At 32.8% G+C, this 23,886-nt stretch overlaps 1 protein-coding gene across 1 annotated transcript in view; it reads left to right on the forward strand.

Moving 5' to 3' along the window:
- The window catches only part of LOC123682615 (protein bicaudal C), a 165,131-nt gene that overhangs the window by 92,070 nt on the left and 49,175 nt on the right, over nucleotides 1–23,886 (forward strand). The window lies entirely within an intron of this gene.

A 23,886-nucleotide genomic window follows, 5' to 3' on the forward strand; every position in this document is an offset into this window, starting at 1 on the left:
TTTTTTTCTTTAAGAGCTCCGTGATAATTTCATCTTCATATCCTGAGGGAACCATAAAAACTGTCATGTATTTTTAAAACTCGTATTTATAAAAATCACAAATTAAAATTATCCAATTGAACTTTTTTTTCATATGGGAAATCCATTGCTCATCAACAAAAAATCATCATTATTTGATGTTTTAGTGTTTTTTTAACATTTCTGAACATCCTACCTACATAGTATCATATATCATTTTGAAGGGAAATAAATAACGAATTCAACGAGGTAATGATATATAGGATGTTCCGTTAAAAAAAAAATTTTGTTTGTGTTGAATCTTCAAAACCATACCCCGAAAAAAAATATTGAGTACTCCACTGGATTCTACGCAGAATTCTGATTCAGACGTAGTTTTCAGCTCAGCATTATTTCTAATAATTTCGGAGATAAAGGAGGGGTTCGAAAAGTATCAATTTCCAAAATCACCCTGTACCTTTTGAACGGAAACAGTTATGCAAAATCTGATTAGACCAACTTGAGTTTCACGAAAAAGTAGGACAGGAACGTGAAAACCGCAAGGCTCTATCTTAAATAACAAGCGAGAAACCTGGCTGTCTCACCCAAAATGGGATGCACTGTACGTGGGATTATCATTTAAATGTAGGAGATATTAACATTGATCTTTTAACGAATAATGAAATAGTTGATGAATACATGAATGTCTTTAGTTTTTTTGGATATAAATCCTATATAAATGATGTAACTAGGCTTTCTAGTGATAGTTGCCTTGACCATATATTTTCTAGGATGTCGCCAATCTGTTGTAATTCAGAATAGATCGTTTGTTATTCGTACGGACATCACTGATCAGTATACAGTTAGTTTACGCCTCAACCTGAAAGAAAAACCTACCGAAAAAGTTATTGAATACAAGACTTATATTGATTATCAGCAACTAAAAAATGATTTTTAGAAAATTGATTGGCACGAATTGATGAAAAATGGAGACTCATTCGCAGAATTGTTTATTGACTTATTAAAGCATTACACACAGAAACCTACAACAAAAATTAAGTTGAGCCATAGGAAATCTGGGAGAAGTAACTGGATCCCTCAGGGATTACTTAAAGCCATAAACAGAAAAAACTATTTATACAAGGAAATGATGAAATATCAGTTCAATATTGAGTTGAAACAACAATATACAAGAACAGAAATATTTTACACGAGTTGATCAGCAATGCTAAAAGAGATTACATGAACACCTTTGTCACGAAATACACTTCAGCAACAAAATCACTTTGGTCTTACGTGGATAACCTCTGCGGTAGATCCAAACCTGAAACAGAAATAAAATCTATAATTAATAATGAAGGACAGGAAGTAACAAACACGGAACAAATTGTAGAGGAATTCGGAAGATATTACAACGAAGTAGGTAAAAAGCTAGCAGATAATATACCTTATACTTTAGAGAAGAAAGAGGGTGAAATTTTTTGTAATGAAACATATTTTCTATTCCCAACAAGTCCAAATGAAGTGTAAGAGGTGATACAAGAACTTAAAAACGGAGGATCTCCTGGCGACCCTGATAGGGTCCAATTTGTGAAAATGAATTATTTTTCTAGTAAGGTGAGGAACATCGAATGTGGAGTACCCCAAGGAACAGTGATGGGACCAATATTGTTCTTAGTTTATATGAATGGAGAAGAAAGGTGAGGTTATCAGTTTTGCGGATGACACTGCCATATTGTACGAGGGAAATTCTTGGCAAGAATTAAAATCCGAGACTGAAAAAGACCTTTTCAAAATAAAACAGTGGTTTGAAATGAATAAATCAACAATGAACGTAAAAAAAACCAAGTACTTACCGTTTACTTCCTATGAGTCAGGTCTTCCGAACTTGGGTCCTCTAAAAGCCAACGACTGCACAATTATACCCGAAACTGACTCCATCAAGTATCTCGGCATTACCATCCATAGACATCTAAAATAGAACGTACATATAGACAATTTGGTGAGAAAACTAAGATGCCTTCTATCAAAGTTTAGATACCTTAAAAAGTATTTGGAAATAGAAAGGCTAATGCAGATATATAATGCTCTATGCCAATCGCTGATAAAGTATGGAATTATTGCCTGGCGTGGAGCATACGAATGTCATATAAAAAGAGTAGAAGTGGTCCAGAAATGGTTGCTACGTGTAATCTACGGAAAGCCCCATTTGTTTCCTCCAGACGAATTATACTTCTTATCGCGGGCAATGAATCCTCAACAGTTATTTGTATCCCAGATATTAACGGCCATCTGTTCTTGAAGAATTCAACTCACATTAAGACAAACCGATTGCAGTTATGAAACATTGAAACAAGAAGTAAGATAATCCACGTGATTCCTAGAGCAGAAAAGCGAATTGGACAAAGATGTTTCACATACCTAGCTCCAGGCATTTATAGCATGATCCCGAAGAACCTGAAAGACATAAGACACAAGAAAAACAACAAAGTATGATAAGGAAATGGATTTTTGAAAAAGGAAGAAAATATTTCGAATCCATAATCAATGGATGAATCATGGATGAAACCTCATATCCAAGAATTCCTGCCTAGATCTGCCTCTAGATGATGCACCGGTAATACTCAACTGCATGTCACCAAGGTTACAACACTACAGAGTCATCACTGAGTTCTCGACACTTCAAGTTATCCTCATTTTGCATTGATTCGATTAATTCCATTATTTATTCGGTTTTTTATACAGAATTAGATTTTATTTCAAATGTGGCTAATGTAATATTGTTTATATGTTAATTGTATATCGCGTACAGTGCATCCCATTTTGGATGAGACTGCCAGGTTTCTCGCTTGTTATTTAAGATAGAGCCTTGCGGTATTCACGTTCCTGTCCTACTTTTTCGTGAAACTCAAGTTGGTCTAATCAGATTTCGCATAATTGTTTCGTTCAAGAGATACAGGGTGATTTTGGAAATTGATACTTTTCGGACCCCTCCTTTATCTCCGAAGTTATTAGAAATAATGCTGAGGTGAAAACTACGTCTGAATCAGAATTTTGCGTAGAATCCAGTTTCGTACTCAATTTATTTTTTCGGGGTATGGTTTTGAAGATTCAACACAAACCTATATTTTTTTTGATGGAACACCCTATATATCATTACTTCGTTGAATTCGTTATTTTTTCCCTTCAAAATAATATACTATATAGTTAGGATGGTCAGAAATGTTAAAAAAACACTAAAACATCAAATACTGATGATTTTTTGTTAATGAGCAATGGATTTTCTATATGAAAAAAGGGATTAATTGGATAATTTTCATTTGTGATTTTTATTTATAGTAGAGTGAGCAAACAAATATAATACACTCATCACTAATATTAAAAACAAAACGTAGGTACCTACCTAATAGCAACAAATGAATAATAAAAAAATTCATAAACATTTCATAATATCTTACAGATTAAACTGTTCAAATTGCTGTCCATAATACATATAATATACTACAGTGAAAGACATAACAAGAACTTCGTGCATCAACAGAGGCAGTTTTCCAGGATTTACAAAACCGCCCTTTTATAATATTAAATGCACTCAGGCGTATTGAAAAGTTTTGTCAATTATGTATTAGAGGAATATGGACAGTAATTTGAACAGTTTAAGCTGTAAGATATCATGCAATGTTCATGAATTTTTGTATTATTTATTTGTTGCTATTAGGTAGGTACCTACGTTTTGTTTTTCATGTTAGTGATGAGTGTATTATCTTTGTTTGCTTACTCTACTATTTATAAACATCACAAATCAAAATTATCCAATGGAACCTTTTTTTCATATGGGAAATCCATAGCTCATTAACAAAAAATCATCATTATTTGATGTTTTAGTGTTTTTTTAACATTTCTGACCATTCTACCTATATAGTATCACACATCATTTTGAAGGGGAAAAAATAACGAATTCAACGAAGTAATGATATATAGGGTGTTCCATTAAAAAAAATATAGGTTTGTGTTGAATCTTCAAAACCATACCCCGAAAAAAAAAATTGAGTTCGCCACTGGATTCTACGCGGAATTCTGATTCAGACGTAGTTTTTACCTCAGCATTATTTCTAATAACTTCGGAGATAAAGGAGGTGTCCGAAAAGTATCATTTTCCAAAATCACCCTGTATCTCTTGAACGGAAACAGTTATGCAAAATCTGATTAGACCAACTTGAGTTTCACGAGAAAGTAGGAAAGGAACGTGAAAACCGCAAGGCTCTATCTTAAATAACAAGGGAGAAACCTGGCAATCTCACCCAAAATGGGATGCACTGTACAGGCTTCAACCTCTGCGATTTATGTTTATGTCGCAACAAACTATTATTATTACAATATGTGTCAACAAAAGATTAAGACTACCCGCTAGGGTATACAAAAATAATTCATGCATGCCATTCGAAAAAATGGACTATCTGAATTTTTAAGAGGCCATTTTTAAAGAATTTCAGTTTATTTTTCGTGATCCGTGAATTTGCAAGACTTGAAAAGTTTTGGGGAATTCAATAAAAAAAAACTATTATCTCGAAAGATTTCCAACATATGATTTTCGGTTTAAGTCATTAGAGCCATGAAATTTGTTAAAAAAGTGGGGTACTTCGAAACCAGAATTTCATGGAGATTATGACATAAAGTATATACATATAATCAATATCCCATCAGGGCCGGCGCGAGCAATTTTGGCGCCTGAAGCAAAGAATTTTTTGGCGCCCCTGCTGAAGAAGTATCAATAAAAAACCCCGCCCCAACAACAACAAAAAAACCTGCCCCGATGATAATTCGCCATTTTAGATTTATCTAGCGTTTTTGCTTATCGTTTCTTGCTGAAGTCGTTTCCACTGCGTTTCTTTTTTGACGGACATTTTTACCTACAATAAATTCCTGGATTACTTCGACGTCGATGAACAATGCGTAATATATCTGATTCTCACAATCACAGGACACTGCGTACGATCGATGAAAGATTACCTATCACACCACAATATACAAAGGGCGGTAAAGCATGCAATCGCTTCGAGAACTAAATGAGATTAAAAACATATGTTCCGCTGAAAACATTAAGGCCCAGTTTCACCAAACAACACTTGATCCCAGATTGATTAAACTCGGCTTGTTACTAAAGCAGGCTTAACAGTGTTTTCTGTTTCACCATGCATCAACCCGTCCGAAGATGATCGCGATTAACCAAATCGCGATTAAATAGTCGAACCATTTGGCAACGTTGTGAACAAAGAGTTATATAGTGTTCTGTATCGTATAAGCAGTGATGACCACCATTGGCGCTAGGTGTCAGGTCATTCATAACTCATAACATTTCAAAACATTTGTCATTTTGTAAACAAAAAACAAAGTTAATTTTTGCCGAAAATGTCGAGTGATGTGCTTCGAAATGTCGGAAACTTGCAGAAGTTAAAAAGAAATTATCCCATTTCACAAAACCACACATTCTGGAAAAAAAACTATATAAGTAATTTTATTAACTTATTTATTTTTATTAACAAGTTTAACTGCTTCTTAAATAATATTTCAATCAAACATATCAATAAATTATTCTTTGCAATATATTTCATAAAACACAAAAACAAAGTTTACGTGTATTTTAAATGGGAAATATTGAGCCTATACATATAGTCATATTTTGATAAAATTGACCCAAACATAAGAAATTTTCGGAAAAATAATTACATAGACAAGAGTTCCATACTGATAAATACTTATTAATCTCAACTTGAAAGGTTATAATCCTCCAAAAATGGCCGATTAGTGCTAAATCGCGATTGGTCGATTAAATGGCGCTTTGGAGTGTGGTGAAACGCTACATTACATTAATCGTGATCTAAGGCCTCACTTAAGAGCTAAGTCAAGATTAAAGCATTTGGTGAAACTGGGCCTAAGCATTTATCAGTAACTAGTTTCAAATTCATTATCGTAGGAATTTTCTGTATGGTGAATGTGTAAACAAATTCCACGTGATTCGAAGTGTTTTTTTTCGTCTTTGTGAAATACATCCCTCATTCAATTTGGGTAATAGGCATTGCTGCTTATATTGGTTGGGTTGCCATGTGTTATTTATCGAACAGGCGGCTTAGTAAAGACGGTTTGGAGATTTGTATAGCAGGGAATGTTGATCAACGCAGCAAAGCGGAGCAACCTCATATTGTTTTTAAGAATCAATATTTTTTCAGAAATATGAAAGGGCGGTCACAAACTGGGCTAAATTGCCGCCCCTCGAAAAGAGGCGCCCTAACGCCGGCCCTGTATCCCATGTAAAACCTTTCGGTGTATGGGTTTTCAAAATTCACAATTGCTACATTCTCATATCAACTTATATTAACTTAATAAAATTCTTTCCTTCAATCCTGTTTGAAGTAATCAAAATGGCCTCTCTGACACTTTTGCCCCTCTTTGTGATCTCCTTCTCTATCATGTCCACCCAAGTGTTTTGGCCTCCCATATTTGTCTTACTGGCCTCTCCTTCTTCATTCGATGTAAGTGTCCGCACAATCCCAATTGCCTCTGTCCCACGAAATGACTTAAAAATTGGGCATACTCATTCGAAAAAACAGGGTGGTATCGTGTTTCACCACTTTCAGACCAGCCTCTAGAAGAGTTAAATATAATTTAAGATTATGCGCTGGGTACTGTCGATTCCGTCAAAATTATCAAAAGGGCTATCGACCAATGAGCACTATTGACTCACTCTGTATACATATATCGCCATACCGGGTGATTTTTTCAAGTTGAATCCGTGAAAAATCCCGAAAAGGAAATACTTAATGAAAAATTTTTCGTATAAAAGGTTAATTGAAGGAGAAGTTCAATTATGTCAGAACCTCCTCTATTCAATACCCCTTTATGGGGGACGCGGAGGGCATCAACTTTAGAATTTCGAATGGCAAAATTATTTTTATATATGGTGATCGAAAACAAAGATATCCAATATTTTTCCTAATTGTCGAATTTATAATAAGCAGAATATTTATTATATTCTGTATCTAACTGTTGAAATCCAAGGTTTGGCAACTTTTGCTCTCCTAGTGTCATCGGTTGTTTCACGTCGTTTGGCGCGCTTGAAGTTTGTTTTCTGAATGTCTGATATATTTAGGTATTTATTTCTACATATTCTGAGTAAATATAAAACGTTGATTCACTATGGAATATAAGAAGTGCGTTCTTTGTGAAGAAACTCGCGAATTGAGTGAAATATCGTATCACTGCTATGTTTTTATTTCCGCGCGCTTCTTGTCAAATTTGATAGTTCATGTTGGGGACAAAATTTGCTTATTGAAAATGATATATGCTCCCTCTATCTATGTTCATTACTCTGAGGTCAAACCTTATTGTTTGAGACCCTTAATTTTTTTGAAAGGTTTTCTATTTTCTACATCTCGTAAGGAATTGAAACTAGAAAATAAAGCGTTACAGGGTTTATTTTTACATAGAATATATTACATGTATTTACAAATTAAATAGTAAACAATAAAATAAAAATAAATAGAGTTATTATTAATTAATTAAATTTAACAACAAAATAAAAATAATAATAATAAAAAAAAATTGAAACATTATAAAATATTCACTTGGAATTGAAATCGATAAAATAATAATGAACAATAAAATGAGAAACTTTGGTCTTCTTTTTTTATGTGCATCAATTATTCTTAATCTATTAATTTTTCTTCCATACTCAGCCCTCTCTCTAAACATTTTCTGAATTTGTGCCATTCTTGTATTGGAATGTATTTTAAAAATTCATTTATAACGTAGAAATTGAGTTTATTCTCAGATACGACTAAGAAAAAGTTATATGCATTCTCTTTCCTGATATATTTTCAACCCACGTTCTAAAATTGTTTTGAGTTGAGAGCCGTAATGTGTGTATTTTTTCTCGTTGAATATAGAAATGATTCTCCTCAGCTTTCGGTTTTTACAAAGTCTCGATATTTCCATTTCATTCAAGATGAGGATTTCCATAAGAGAATAACATTGGCCAGTTGGAAATTTTGGTAATCTTCGGAAATTCAAACGTTGCAATTCTTCTCTACAATCTTTCTCAAATTGTTGATCTTCTGTCACGTCACTAATGGGTTTTGAACCTATATTAAATTTCCCACTAACATCTAGCAAGACCAGATGTTTCAAAATATGTTGTCGTTTAAATGTATGACAATCCAGTAAGAGTATATCCAAAAATGTGCTGCGTGAATCATTTGTGATTGTTAAGTCAGCCCTGGAATTCAAGAATATATCTAAAAACTCGTTGCGGTATACAAACTGTTCTAATAAAGTGTGCAGAACAGTGTCGCCATATACATGTTCTTTGGCATTTACATCACCTCCTCTTTGGATTAGTAACTTCGCAAACTCCAGTGCACTAGGTTTAAGTTGATTCATAGCAACGATATGTAAAGGAGTCAGCCCATGATCGCCAAAGGCATTGGGATCACATCCGGCATCCAATAAAACTTCGAGCATTTCCACATCTATTTTTCGTTTTTGGTAACATACAACATGAAGTAGAATGTCGTCATTTATATTCTTCACTCTGTAGTTTGCTCCGTGTTTAAGAAGAAATCTCACTTGCTCAATTTGGTTATTTCTAGCAGCAAAGAATAGGGGCGTTTCCCAAGATCTGTTTTTTACTTCTATATTAGGATAATATTGTAGAATGTATTTTGTGATGTCTACACTTGGCAATGAAGCTGCGATGTGTAAGGGTGCGTTTTTGAAGTGAAATGATCGTTCTTTAGGGCGAACACTAAGTTTCACAGCGTACCGCACAACATCTAAGTTCTGATAGGCAACAGCTGCTATAACTGCGTTACTGTGGAATGAGAAGTACTCCGGGATTTTATCGCATGGATTTTTAGTAGGATCGTCCAGATATTTCATATACTGTACGAATATTCCAATCAACCTTTTATCTGAAATTGAAAAAAAAAGAAGAATTGAAAAAATATAATATAAATATACTTAATATCTCAGAGGAAAGAAAAGATAGAGATGCCCTTAAAAGTAAATAGCATTATATTGTAATCAATTGCAGTATTATGATAAAGTGAGATAGGAAACAACAAACCTGCAAAATTGAAAACTAGAGGCACAGTTAACAGAACATTGCCAAATCTACAGAATATTCGCAAAACATCTATGTCATAGAACGGAGGAATGTTTACTTCTTCCTCAGAATGGCAACGAAGTACATTATACGTATTTGTAAACGAAAGTATTTATCGATGTCAACAAATGCTTAGCTGCTTTGACACGTTAATTTAAATTAAAAAAAAAATGCTATAAGGCACCTTTATATTTTCTTTCCTACGAGCTCAATATAATATGGAAATACAGGGTGTAACAGGATCATGGTACACCCCCCCGTATCTCCGTTAGTTTTGAAGGTAATAGATTGAAATTTGGGATATCTCATTAACATAATATGCGACACATTTTGATCTATAAATGATTATTTTTTCACTTCCTGTTTCGCCGGAAGTGATACCAACATTCGATTATTAAACAAAACACCCCGTATATTTTTGAAAACTGCATAATTTTCTGAATCCAATGATACCACATAAGTGACATTTCATACGTCAAAATTTGTTATAATTCAATTTTTAGTTTTTCATTTAAGTGAGCCATGATGGTTCCGATTTATTTCAATTGACCCGTCTAATACTAGAAAAATCTAAATCCCGTCAAAAATACTAAATTGCGTTTTTTATCAGCAAATAAAGTTCGTCGTAATCGTTTTTGGGGTGAAACTCAATTTTTTCAGATGGAACCATATTGGTACCGTGGTACCACCATTTATTAGTACTATTAATAAGGAATTTATCCATATCTGGTAATTAAATGTGCGATCAATACAATCAAAATTACAGCTAAAAGAAGATAAGAAAATACAATTATTTTGTTTTAGCTGTAATTCTGATTGTATTGATCGCACATTTTATTACCAGATATGGATAAATACCTTATTAATAGTACTAATAAATGGTACCACGGTACCAATATGGTTCCATCTGAAAAAAATGAGTTTTACCCCAAAAACGGTTACGACGAATTTTATTTGCTGATAAAAAACGCAATTTAGTATTTTTGACGGGATTTAGAATTTTCTAGTATTAGACGGGTCAATTGAAATAAGCCGGAACCATCATAGCTCACTTGAATGAAAAATTAAAAATAGAATTATAACAAATTTTGACGTATGAAATGTCACTTATGTGGTATCATTGGATTCAGAAAATTATGCAGATTTCAGAAATATAATAATATACAATATACGTTTGACAAAATTCGATCGAATGAAATAAAAAACCGCTCCATGAATTGAATTGAAATTCTCTGGGATTTTTGTGGTGATATTGAATTGTAAAACGCACACTCAACATTGATGGTTTTTTTGATATTTTCAATTCAGCGCTTGATTATCCAAAAAGCCTCCAAAAGCCTTTTTTCTATCAACTTTTCAAATTAATGTAGAGAACGAAGAAATTTTTTTTCCGAAAATACAATAGCTACTTCTTGTAGAGAATTTTTTCATGATTTCAAAACATCCCCTAAATTTTCTATGCAAACATTGATTGGTGAGATATTGATGGTTAAAGACAAAAAGGTCCTTTTCAATTCAAAGATCGATATTTCAGAGAGAAATTTTGAAAAAAGGATATTGAAGCTGAGTGAACAAGTTATCTCATCCATATAGTGGTTGAGTTGGAAAAAAGTTTCCAAGTCTGTAGGCCAAAAATAAAAACTGAAAAAAATTTCGCAGAAATTTTAGACACTGTATTCATTAGGATTGAGCGATATACGTTGTTTGAAAATTTTTTTCATCATGACATCTCTAAACTTTAAACTTCAAGCTTCAAAAAGCTTTACTTCAAATTGAGATACGACCATTGTTATTGAAAATACAGCCATTTTAAAAACCGCTTAAAATTTGGAATTTTTTTTGATCCTTTAATTTATTTCCCTAGTGTATACTAAAGTGTATCTACAAATAAATCAAATTAGAAAAAATTGACTTACCTTTTGAATTCATTACTATATCGAGTAATTTCGTTGAGGATTTACCATCGTTTGGGCAATGTGTCGGATCTGCTCCTTTGTACAAAAGATAGTCTATAATTTCGTAGTCCCTGTCGGAAAAATCTTCTTTCGTTCTTTTGATTACTAACTTGGTTAAACAATCATTGATAAATACTGAATCGTTCGATCTAGATTTAATATAATTGGTAACGTCATAAGTGGACCCACAATACATAAAGAAATCGTGATTAGTAATTTTAACTAACTTCGTCATTTTTCTGTTCGTTATTCGAAACTCAAAATAAAAATTTCGGAGGTAGGTACAAGTACCACGGAAACTTTTCAACTGAGGCTTCCGAATATGGAACAGCCTTATGTAGTCAAATTCATAGAAAAAGCACTCGTTAAATTGTCGTTAATATGTTCAAAAATTACTTTTATTTTGAGAGTGACAGTAGTTAGGGTAGGTAATTTTCATTTTCTAAAGATGACAATATTGTTCGTTAAACCATTGGCAGATCTGTAGGCTATTCAACTTTCGCAGCCTCTGAATTTTGATACCTTAGTTCACAATTATATCGACGGTTGCAGTGGCGTACCCAGACCTAAGCTTTGGGGGGATAAAGAAAACAAAATTTCGAATTTTTCTTCTTTTGAAGAAGTTTTCCAAAGAAATTTGCTTCCTCATAATAAGATTGTGATATATAAGGTTTGTTACATATAATGGATATTCCTCCTGGGGAGATATATCACCCTTATTTTACCCCCCCTTGGGTACGCCAATGGACGGTTGAAAAGCGAAAGAGCTTAAGCGACAGTCGACACTAGGCAAACTTTATAGTAGAGCCAAGAACCATTTCAAAAATCAGGAAAAAATCACTACGAATTGGTAGTGGAACGATTTTTCTGTAAAATATTGATTATAATTTATGAATGTCTACCCGAGTGTCTACCTATCTTGTTGGGGGTTGGAAGTTGTTTGGGTTTTTAAATGGAAATCCCTGTCATTTATTCAGATTCATATTCTACGGAAAAAAAAACGAAATTTTTATACGAACAGTTTTTCATGTATAATCGTGATTGAATTTTTCCCTCTAAATGAAATTTTGGTCGTAAATGATCCAACTATTCGTTAAAACAATAGAAAACGTTCTGCGCATAAAAATATGGAGCTTGACGGAGATTGCTCTAGATTCAATATAATCATCTTTCAATTAGTTAATGAGAAATATTTTCAACCGAAAACAAATCAATTCGTCATATTCAAACAAACAGTTCAGCAGAAAACGTTCGAATTTCATGTGAATGATAATAATAATTACTTAAAGAACGGAGTAATTGAAGTCGTTCAGAAGGAAAATTAAAACTCGAATGAAGAGCCATCTGTGACAATTCGTAAAAAATTGTTCGTAAAAACTTTTGTGTATTCATTTGCGTTGAATACGAATCTGCAATGGAAAACAGGGGTTCCCATTTGAAATTTAAAAATTGACCCCCGTACCCCTAACAAGGGGGAATTATGGGGTTATGGCAAAAGTGGAAATACCACTTAAAACTATCAACCTGTTATATGAAACATTTTTTTTTGTAAGATGTTTTCTTTTCGAGAGTTTTAACTGATTCAACTTGAAAGACTCACCCGGTATGTACCGGGTGATACACCTCAGACGCAGATTCTGTTTTGAGGGAGTAAATGGAGATAGATATTTTGAACATTATTTTTTGTTATGTGTAAGAGATAGTTAGAGGCACAATTCAAAATTAATATATACAGGTTTTTCGAAAACAACGATATTGACCAAATTCAGACTTTTTTAATGTAACACCTTGTATATGAATGATGAGTTTTCAATTCACATTATATGTACCTTAGAGGATTCATTTACGAGAAAATGACAAAAAATTGAAAATAATATACAAATATACAAAATTGGCTTGCGTGGCCACCCAGATTTAACATTTCCAGATTTTTGACTTTTGTTGTTTCTTCCTCTTTGGTTCATCCATTTTATGTATTTCATTATTGCTATAGTTTTTAAGTATGTAAGGAAACAATTCAAATATTTTGTACCTGTAGGAGGTACCTGTTATGTCATTAATTTTATTCAGAAACAATTTTAGAAAGAATAACTAGATAACCTAACTTTCAATGGGTTGGCTACCTGGGGGGTTACTCATTTTTATCACCGAAATCATTACAAATCGTTAATATTTCATTTGCAAATGATGAGTCAGTTGACAATGACAGGTTATCTAAAGAATTAGAAGCAATCCGATAGACATCTTCACACTTTCTGCACTTTCTCAATTCACATCCCAACCAAGCCACAATCAAAAAGACACAAAGAGTCATTAGTTTCCAGAAAATTCAAACATCTACAAAATAGGACAAAAAAAATCAAGATTTGACTTGAATATGCTTACACAGATACAGTGGCGTACCCAGCCGTAAGCCTTGAGGACGGTAGAGTTATAAACGAAAAAAAAATGTTCATTAATTTCCTATCCTTTGAATTTACAGGCACTTCTTGATATTGATTTTCATCTGTCGAAGAGTCCAGCTGTATTCAAAAGCGAAAAACTTGAAGATTTGCCTGCATCAACTTTTCTTCTTTTGAAGAAGTTTTCTTTCTCATAACAAGATTTTTAGATACCCAAAATACTGAAAATGTGGAACCCAGACAATTCCGCCATTTTGGGAAGTCATTTTTTGCGATTCATTGATATGGGTTTTCACAAAATGTATTGAAGGTGAAATTTTTGCTGATCTTGTAATTATTTGAGCCTTAGTATGTCAAATTCTAGTAGGGCTGGCAAAATTTAACAGGTCCTCAGGCTATTTGGGAGGGGGTGAACGTTCCACCAGTCCCCCCCCCCTGGATCCGCACCTGCTTGAGTAAAACTAGTGATTATGCCACATAAAGCTTCATTTGAAAGATGCAAGAGAAATCAGAAAGTAGTCAGTTTAAATTTTTAAATAATGTTTAGGCAAACGGTGCAACTGGCCCTAAATTTCGAATAGGGAAGATGGGGTAAGTGATACCTCATTTGAAAGTTCAGCATATTAACTTTTTTCTCATTTGATGTATTGGTTCTAGAAATATTTATATTAGAATTTTGAACAACACTGGTTTTTCCCGACAAGCATGCTGTATAATCAGTTAAAATTTCACAAGAGCATAGACAATATTTGATTATACAACGATTCACGAGACGTAGTTCGCGAAACATCAAGAGAGCGCAGCTCAAGTGGTGTTTCGTGAACTTCATCGAGTGAAGAGATTCGTATAATCGAAATACAGTAGGGTAATAAATTAAAGGATCAAAATAAAACTCGAAATTTATAGCAGTTTTTCAAATGGCTGTATTTTCGATAACATTTTTTTCCAATAACATTGGTGGTATCTCAATTTGAAAAATAACTTTTCGAAGCTTGAAGTTTATAGTTTAGAGATCTCATGATGATTATCCAAAAAGCCTCCAAAAGCCTTTTTTTATCAACTGTTCAAATAAATGTAGAGAACGAACAATTTTTTTTCCGAAAATACCATAGCTACTTCTTGTAGAGAATTCATTCAAGATTTCAAAATATACCTTTAATTTTCTGTGCAAACATTGATTGGTGAGATATTGATGGTTAAGAACAAAAAGGTCCTTTGCAATTCAAAGTTCAATATTTCATAGAGAAATGCTCGTATCGAAATTTTGAAAAAAGGATATTGAAGATGAATAAACAAGTTATCTCATCCATTAAGTGATTAAAATGGAAAAAAAATTCCAAGTCTGTAGGGCAAAAATAAAAACTGAAAAAATTTCGCCGAAATTTCAGACACTATAATCATTAGGATTGAGCGGTACACGTTGCTTGAAAAATTTTTTCATCATGAGATCTCCAAATTATAAGCTTCAAAAATCTTTTTTTCAAATTGAGATACGACCAATGTTATCGAAAATACAGCCATTTGAAAAACCGCTAAAAATTTCGAATTTTATTATGATCCTTTAATTTATACCACAAGTATACAGGGTGATTCAGCGGGATGGCCTATTAGACGTTTAAGGAAAACTTATCATAATTTTGAGCTGAAAATTTGCATATTGGTGTTTGAGACAATGATCTTTCTCCCTATAATATTTTCAGATCTCTACAACTTCCGGTTATACCGGAAACAGACTACTACTTACTTATTTCAAATGACACACCCAGTATATTATTGCATCATTATATAGATTTTTTGATGGCAATTTTGGCAATATGCCATACCTTGGGTAAAAATTCAACGATTCATGAGTTATTGGAATTCTTATGAAAAAAAAGGTAGCGATGAGGACTCACATTTTATTGAAATTTCAGCAGAAAAAGCTATTTTCGAAAAACAATTTTTTCGATTCCACAAATATGTACTATTATAAGACTGTTTTCGGCTTGGACCAAAAATGTACAGGGTGTTTATAAGAGGATCATGAACTTGGACAACTCAAATTCATCAAAACTCAAGATTTTCAAATTAGAACCTATATTTTTTATTATTTCAGTCGATTCTACGTAAAAAAATAGTGGGGGTTACTTAAACAAACCCTATACCTAAAATGAATACTTCAAGAGTTATCGGGGAAGAACTTCAAATGAGGAAAAACCGCTATTTATAACTGTGGAAATAACTGTCTGTTACTTCCGGAAAACACAGAAAGAAATTAAAATTCGATGTTTGGATAACTAAATTTTACATTTCATGAATTTTAATTAATTTTTCGTTGGGATTGTTGAGAAATCCATAAACCAATACAATTTTCAATTACGTATAATTCATAACAATTCTTGATATGTCGAATTTAGTTATGAAAACATCGAATTTTAGTTTCTTTCTGTGTTTTTCGGAAATCGCAGACTACTCCACACAGTTATTAATAGCGGTTTTTCCTCATTTAAACTTCTTCCTCGATAACTCTTAAAGTATTCATTTTAGGTATAGGGTTTTCAAGTAACCCACACTATTTTTGTACGTAGAATCGACTGAAATAATAAAAAATATAGGTTCTAATAACTTCATAACTAAATTTGACATATCAAGAATTGTAATGAATTATTCGTAATTGAAAATTGTATTGGTTTATGGATTTCTCAACAATCCCAACGAAAAATTAATTAAAATTCATGAAATATAAAATTTAGTTATCCAAACATCGAATTTTAATTTCTTTCTGTGTTTTCCGGAAGTAACAGACAGTTATTTCCACAGTTATAAATAGCGGTTTTTCCTCATTTGAAGTTCTTCCCCGATAACTCTTGAAGTATTCATTTTAGGTATAGGGTTTGTTTGAGTAACCCCCATTATTTTTTTACGTAGAATCGACTGAAATAATAAAAAATATAAGTTCTAATTTGAAAATCTTGAGTTTTAATGAATTTGAGTTGTCCAAGATCATGATCCTCTTATAAACACCCTGTACATTTTTGGCACAAACCGCAAACAGTCTTATAATACTAGGTATTTGCGGAATCGAAAAAGAAAAAACAATTTCTGGAAAAAGCTCATTCTGCGGTAATATAAAAAAAAATGTGAGTCCTCATCGCCACCATTTTTTTCATAAGAATCCCAATAACTCATGAACCGTTGAATTTTTACCCAAGGTATGGCATATTTCCGAAATTGCCATCAAAAAAGTTATCTAATGATGCAATAATATACTGGGTGTGCCATTAGAAATAAGGAAATAGAAGTCTGTTTCCGGTATAACCGGAAGTTATAGAGATCTGAAAATATTTTAGGGAGAGAGATCATTGTCTCAAACCCCAATATGCAAATTTTCAGCTCAAAATTATGATTAGTTTTCTATAAACGTCTAATAGGCCATCCCGGTGAATCACCCTGTATATTGTCTATGCTCGATTTGGTATTCGTTAAGAGTATACAACTCATGTTCTGATGAACCAAAAGAATCCGTAAATTTTCCATAGTAACGGCGTATTGATAAGTGAATATACTACTTGACGACGTGGTATAATCGTGTTGGTGTTTCTCCTCCTCATTGTGATCATTTCCATGGTAACATTCTTGGACGTTCGCCAAAAAATAAAAGTCGAGCTCAGTGCCTCAGCGAAATGTCATTGAATTGTCAAAATGCCGTGCTTTGGTTATGATTATTGATATTATTCGTTATATAATCGTAACGAATATCACTCGAGCATTTCACACTTGCGAGAAAAGTTGGACTTTCCCCACTTGTTGCACAATATACTATTCTGCTGAAGAAAATATGAAAATTTATACAAAAAATGAATTATTTTAATAGTTTCATTATCGTTATCTCGATAATAACTAAAATTACTATTTTTTTCATGGATCACATTTGAGTTCGTCAGATCAGTAAGTCGAACCTCATCGTTTGGGTTTTTTAATTTCATTGAAAGGTTTCCTATTTTCTACATCTCGTAGAAAATAGGACAAAGAAAACAAAGCGCAACATGTTATTTATTAGGTACACATGGAAAATTCTATTTACAAAATGAAAAGTTAACAAATGATAAAAATTGAAACATTATTAAATATGTCTAACAAATCTTCGTCTCACTCTAATATATCTTCTGAATCTCTTATTTCTCCATTCTATTCTTATCCTTGTCTTAAATAATTTTTTTTTCTTCGGAACAGGAGTTCTTATGACAGGCTCCTCGAGATCCTGTAGTAATTTTCCGAATTTGTACCATTCTTTTATTGGAATTTTGTTTATAATTTCATTTATCACTTGGAAATAGAGCTTACCCTCAGAAACGACAAAAAAAAAGTTATATGCATCTTCTCTTTCGTGAAATATTTTCAGCCCACTCTCCATAAGTGTTTTGAGTTCGCAGCCGTAATATTTGTAATCTTCCTCGTTGAATTCAGAAATGATTTTCCTCAGCTTTGGGTTTATACAGAGGTTCGATATTTGCATTTCGTTCGAAATGAGGATTCTCACAAGAGAATACTTTGGTTCAGTTAAAAATTTTGGTATTTTGCAGGAATTCAAACGTCTCAATTCTTCTCTACAATCTTTCTCAAATTGTTCATCTTCGCTCAAGTAACTAATGGGGTTAAAACCTATTTTAAATTGTCCACTGACATCTCGAAGGATCAGAGTTTTCAAAATCATCTGTCGTATTCCAGCACGTTGCTCCAGTAATATATCCAAATATGTTCTATTTGAATCATTAATAATTTTTAAGTTAGCGCCGGAGTTCAAGAATAAATCGAAAAACTGGATGAACGAGTAGCCCCCACAACAGTATGCTAAATCGTGCAGAACAGTGTCGCCCCAAAAATCTTGAATATTCACATCACCTCCTCTTTGAATTAGTAACTTCGCAAACTCCAGTGCACTAGGTTTAAGTTGATTCATAGCAACGATATGTAAAGGAGTCAGCCTATAATCGCCAAAGGAATTGGGATCGCATCCGGCATCCAATAAAATCTTAAGCAATTCCACTTCTGTCTTACTTAGATGGTAACATGCAACATGCAGTAGAGTGTTATCTTTTAAATCCCTCGCTCTGAAATTTGCTCCGAGCTTAAAAAAAAATCTCACTTGTCCAATTCGGTTTTTTTTGACAGCGAAGAATAAAGGCGTTTCCCCCAATATATTTCCTTCTTCTAAATTAGGATAATATTTTAGAATGTATTTTGTGATGTCCACACGTGGAAATGAAGCTGCTATGTGTAAGGGTGTGTTTTTGAAGTGATATGATCGTTCATTATGGTGAGAACTAAGTTTTATAGCGTACTGCACAAGAGCCAAACTCTGATAGGCAACAGCTGCTAGAACTGCGGTATTGTTGTATAAGAAGTACTCCGGAAAAAGATCGCACGGATTTTTATCAGGATCGTCCAGATATTTCATATACTGTAGAAATATTCCAATTAACCTTTCATCTGAAATTAGAAAATGTTTAGTAACGTCATTTGAATTTAATATTCTAATGTATGAAGTATAATTTCCTCAATATATTATTTAAAATCAATATAAATGAATTAACTACTGAATTTCTTTTTCTCTATCTATTATGGCTTCATAGCAATTGAATGAATTGTATTGGATGAAGAAATTTGGAGTAGAGACATAAAATATGCCAAATTTCACCTATCGTTTGAGCCAGCACGGTTTATCGGGGAAAAACAATAAAAAAACATTTTTGGAAATTATTTTTATTTTATTCTTGTATTATTACTACATAAAAATGCAAGAATTTAATGGTAATTGTAGAAACGGTGAGAAGTAATTCTTTGGTAGTTAGATGATTGGAAAACCTACTGCAAATTGGAAAAATGGGTCCACTGCTACGTTTGGGTTGGACCTACATATTTATGTTGTTATCTTCTGTATGCTCGTCCTACTGTAGAATCCTTCATTGATTCTCACCTCTGAGGATTGGTGCATGGCACTACTTTTTAGCTGAAGAGCTAAAAATAAAAAAGAATAAATTGAAGATCTACAAATAAGGCAATTAACATGAGTTAACTTACCCTCAGATTTAATTACAAAATCGAGTATTTTGTAGGACTTTCCGCCTTCATGGCAATACATCGTAGGCTCTGCCCCTCTATATAAAAGATATTGTGTAATTTCGTAGTCTCTATCTTTAAAATTTTCTTTCGCCCTTTTATGCACAAACACGGTCAAAAAATAATTGAGAAATACTGGATTTTCCTTTTTTATATAATTGGTGACATCGTAAGTGGAACCAGTATTTACAATGAAGTCGTAATGACGATGCCATTCCTCAGTTTCAACACATTTCAACATCTTTTTTTGAAACTCAAAATTAATAATGGGATGAAATGAGGTGGAAGCAATCATATTCAACTGAGCCTTTTCGACTATAGAACTGCTTTATATAGCCGAATTCAGGTAGAAATTCTGAGAAAACGTACTCGTTAAATAAATGTTTGTTTTAATGTGTTCAAAAATTACTTTCACAAATGGCTGGTTTATGCACCATTCATAAGAAATAAGTACTGACTAATAACTTAGAATTGAACGCTGACAAATCAATGTCAAATTTGTGCACTTTACCTAAGTAAGAACTAACACTAGCACTAGGAACTAAGGAACTAAGCCTACAGCCACAGATAACAGAGTAGAATCACAGCCGTCTTCAACTCAAGCCGTGCACAGAGAAATAAAAATTACAAAACATAAACTCTGTAGTTGATAAATAGATAAAATAATATAGATATTCTGTGCAAACAAAAATAACGAAACATAAACTCTTACCTAGTTGATAAATGAATAAAATGATATATCTCTGTTCATACTATCTGGAGAGTTTGTAATTTTCTTTTTTTAGGGAGGTGTTTAGATGAATCTGAGGGTGAATCGGTCTTTTTGGATTCAATGTTAGAGTTGGTCTTCTCTTTTCTATAATCATTTAATATTATATTCGCGAACACTGACAGCAAATGAAATAAAATTTTCTTATAGTCCTTTCCACATAAACAAGTATTTTGAAATTCTTCAAAAGCGTATTCTATCTGAATACTCAGAAATGTTAATTTTGAAAGAATATATTTTTGATCAACCGCTCGTAGAAAGTTCGATTCTAAGGAACTATCATTTAAAATTACCTCGAAAATAGCACACATATGTGTATATATGTATATATGTATATATATATATATATATATATATATATATATATATATATATATATATATATATATAGTATATACGAGGTATAGCGGAGATCCATTTCATTCTTGAATCAGGTTCCTTAGGAAATTTAAAAATAGAGACATACGTATTTTGTGAGTCGTAATTGGACTTACAACCTGTAACACAACAGCGACGAGGCATTTTCAATGTTTTTCTGGGGAGACAGGAAGAGTCAGAAACTTTGTACCAGATCACTATGTAAATTCAAGCACTAATTCACAGAATTGATACTGAATCACACTTAAAACTGATCAATATCACAATATTTCAAACACTCAGATGAACTTTATAAACAATACACACTCGGTACACAAAACCGGTAACAAGTGCAACTTGTTTGAAGAAATTATCAGAAAACCCCACACAAATCGGTGATCTGTAAGAACTAAGAATAGTTATTCCCCTTTAAGTTTTGAACTGAAAAGTCAAGTGGTACCATTCCCTCTTAAACCCCGACCTTCCCGATGCATTTTGGGTCTATAGGCCACTCAGACATTGTTGCCGCTCTTACTGTGCATGGCTTGAGTTGAAGACGGCTGTGGTAGAATAGATCGGACACTGACATTCTACGATGGAAAACACTGTTTTTTGAGCCCTCATACGACTGCTAGCATAAATAACTGTGGTATTACAGCACTCTGTTATCTGTGTATTACAGATACCTACTTTGACAACATACTGAATCCGCACTTGGCGCGAAATTCAAATTAGTTAAATTATTAGCATTATGGGAATTCATAAATAAAATACAAAATTTCTCAAATAATGTATATATTTCCCACGAACAAAAAAAAATATATATAATACAACAAAAAAGAATAACAAATATGTACATTTTCATCATCCATAAGAGAAAATAACAAGGTTGATTTTACAGCTCAGTACAAATAATGAAGTTCGCATGCGCCGCATAGAATTTCAATATCAACAAGTATATCCGAAGTATATTCAAAGTTACTTGAAAGTTACAGATATCTCTTTGAAGTGGATACCACGATCTGCTAAATACCAGGGTTTTATTTGAAAGTATTGTTAGGCAATAAATTCACTGGCCCCAAAGAAATTTCTAGAAACTTGGACAACCCTTGTATAATCCAAATATTCTGGCTTCCTCCAAGTGACTTTGGATATAATATATCAGTTTCTATCATTTTATGTTCCGTTATTCGTGCACAGTATAGGAACTATATAGTTCCTATACTCGTGATTCGTGTTTATCGATGAAAAGTATTAGGTGTATCTGAAAAAATCAAATTTAATTTTTTCCCAATTATTATTAGAATAGAATAGAACAGATCTTTATTTCTATATACTACAAATAGTAGAAAGAAAATAAGAACAAATAATCACATATTATTAAATTCTTCCATATCAAAGGGTTCCAATTCCATCAATAATTTATATGAAGATTTCTTGAAATTTTTCAATTCATTTTCTCCCTTGATATAATATAATACTTTTTTCATGTTACTATTTGCTCCATAAAAGATTATACCATACCTCATTTTGGATTCGAAGTTTGCAAAATAAACAGTTTTCAATAGTTGCATGCCTATGTATTTCGATGATATCTTGATTGTGTAGCATACTGAGTTCAAGCTGCTGTTGGTTTTTTCAATTATTCTCCCCAAGTAAGGTGTTCATCCAAGTTTATTCCAGGAAATTTCGCAGTTTCCTGGAGTTTGAAAGTTGTTTCAGCAATTTTTAATTCTTCAGGTATAATTTCTTCTTCTACTTCTTGCTTATATGAACTGGTATAATTTGTGTAGACTGTTTTGTTCTGAAGCACATGACTCTTGTTTTGGCAGTGTTTAGTGTGAGCTTGCGATTTTTCAGCCGGGAAGTGCTCACTTCCCGGACGCTTCTTCTCTGAGAAAGTAGCATTTCCCGGCCTAGTCCGGAAAGTACGTACTTCCCGGACTAGGCCGGAAAAGAATCATAGAATTCATAGCAACCGAGATAACGGCTGACAGTTTATATATATTTTAATACCTAATAATATTCGTTTCCCAATTGCTTTCAACATATACGAGTACAAACATAAGAAAAAACTCTAAATATATAAAAAGATTTTGCATAATAAGCTATTTTAGGAGTCCTCAGTTTTGAAGTGATTACTACATATTATGGCTGTGGCAGAAGATTAGTAGTCTTAACTCCCACATTGCCATCACCCCTTTCATTTAATTTTTCGGAAATCCGTGAAAATATTTTTTTCGACTAACATAATTGCATATTTTTATGACAATCCCAGCATCGTAGCTACTTCGCCTGCTTTAGGAAATATTTTTGTGGGACTAATTGAACAATAAATACTTGCTACAAACAAATAATAACTACTTAATTACTGCATAATTGGTGGTGGCAATAAAATTCTAATTTTATGCTTATCTTTGATAAACAACCCCAAAGAAATTCTTTCTATATTGAAGTTGCCGACCGAAGCAATAAATGGTACTCTGTATTATAAAAAATAAACGAAAACACGTCAGAGACGTAATAATAATTGGCGAAAGAATAATAACAGACGAAAGACCAGCAGTCTTTGGGCTTTCTTCACAGAAGTTGATGTAAATTATGCTACTTGTAATTTATGCAAGTTGAAATTATCTTTCAAAACCACCTCTTCAAATTTGAGGAAACATTTGAAAAATCGATATCCTTCTTTTACTTTCCTAACTAAAGCTGAAACAAGAAAAAGAGTTGAAAATGTAAGAAAAATGGATGGTTTTATAATAATTTTTCATTAGTTTTGCTTTGCTTTGAATGATAAGAGTGACTAATTCGAGTTGCAAAGATAAACGAACTAAGGTTCGGGTGATTCATACAAATATTAATAACAAGCAACCTAAACAGTGATCACGTCACACTTTGATTTCACTGATATCATAAAGTAACGTTCACGTTTCACAACGTGATCTAGATATCACGGTATCGCTCATCTCTACTCTCAATGCTACTTTTCGGATGGTGCTTGTGCGCTTTTGTCATCAAGGTTCTCATTTTGCGTAGCATTGCGTTGCGTTGCGTTATTATTATTATTATATCAATGGTCTCTCAATTATCAAATCTTACAGGAAAGAAGTTAGTTGTTGTTTTTGAAATATTCCTTGTTGTATTTAT

This window comes from Harmonia axyridis, chromosome 6 (genome assembly GCF_914767665.1).
Source record: "Harmonia axyridis chromosome 6, icHarAxyr1.1, whole genome shotgun sequence".
In the NCBI taxonomy this organism is placed as follows: Eukaryota; Metazoa; Arthropoda; class Insecta; order Coleoptera; family Coccinellidae; genus Harmonia; species Harmonia axyridis.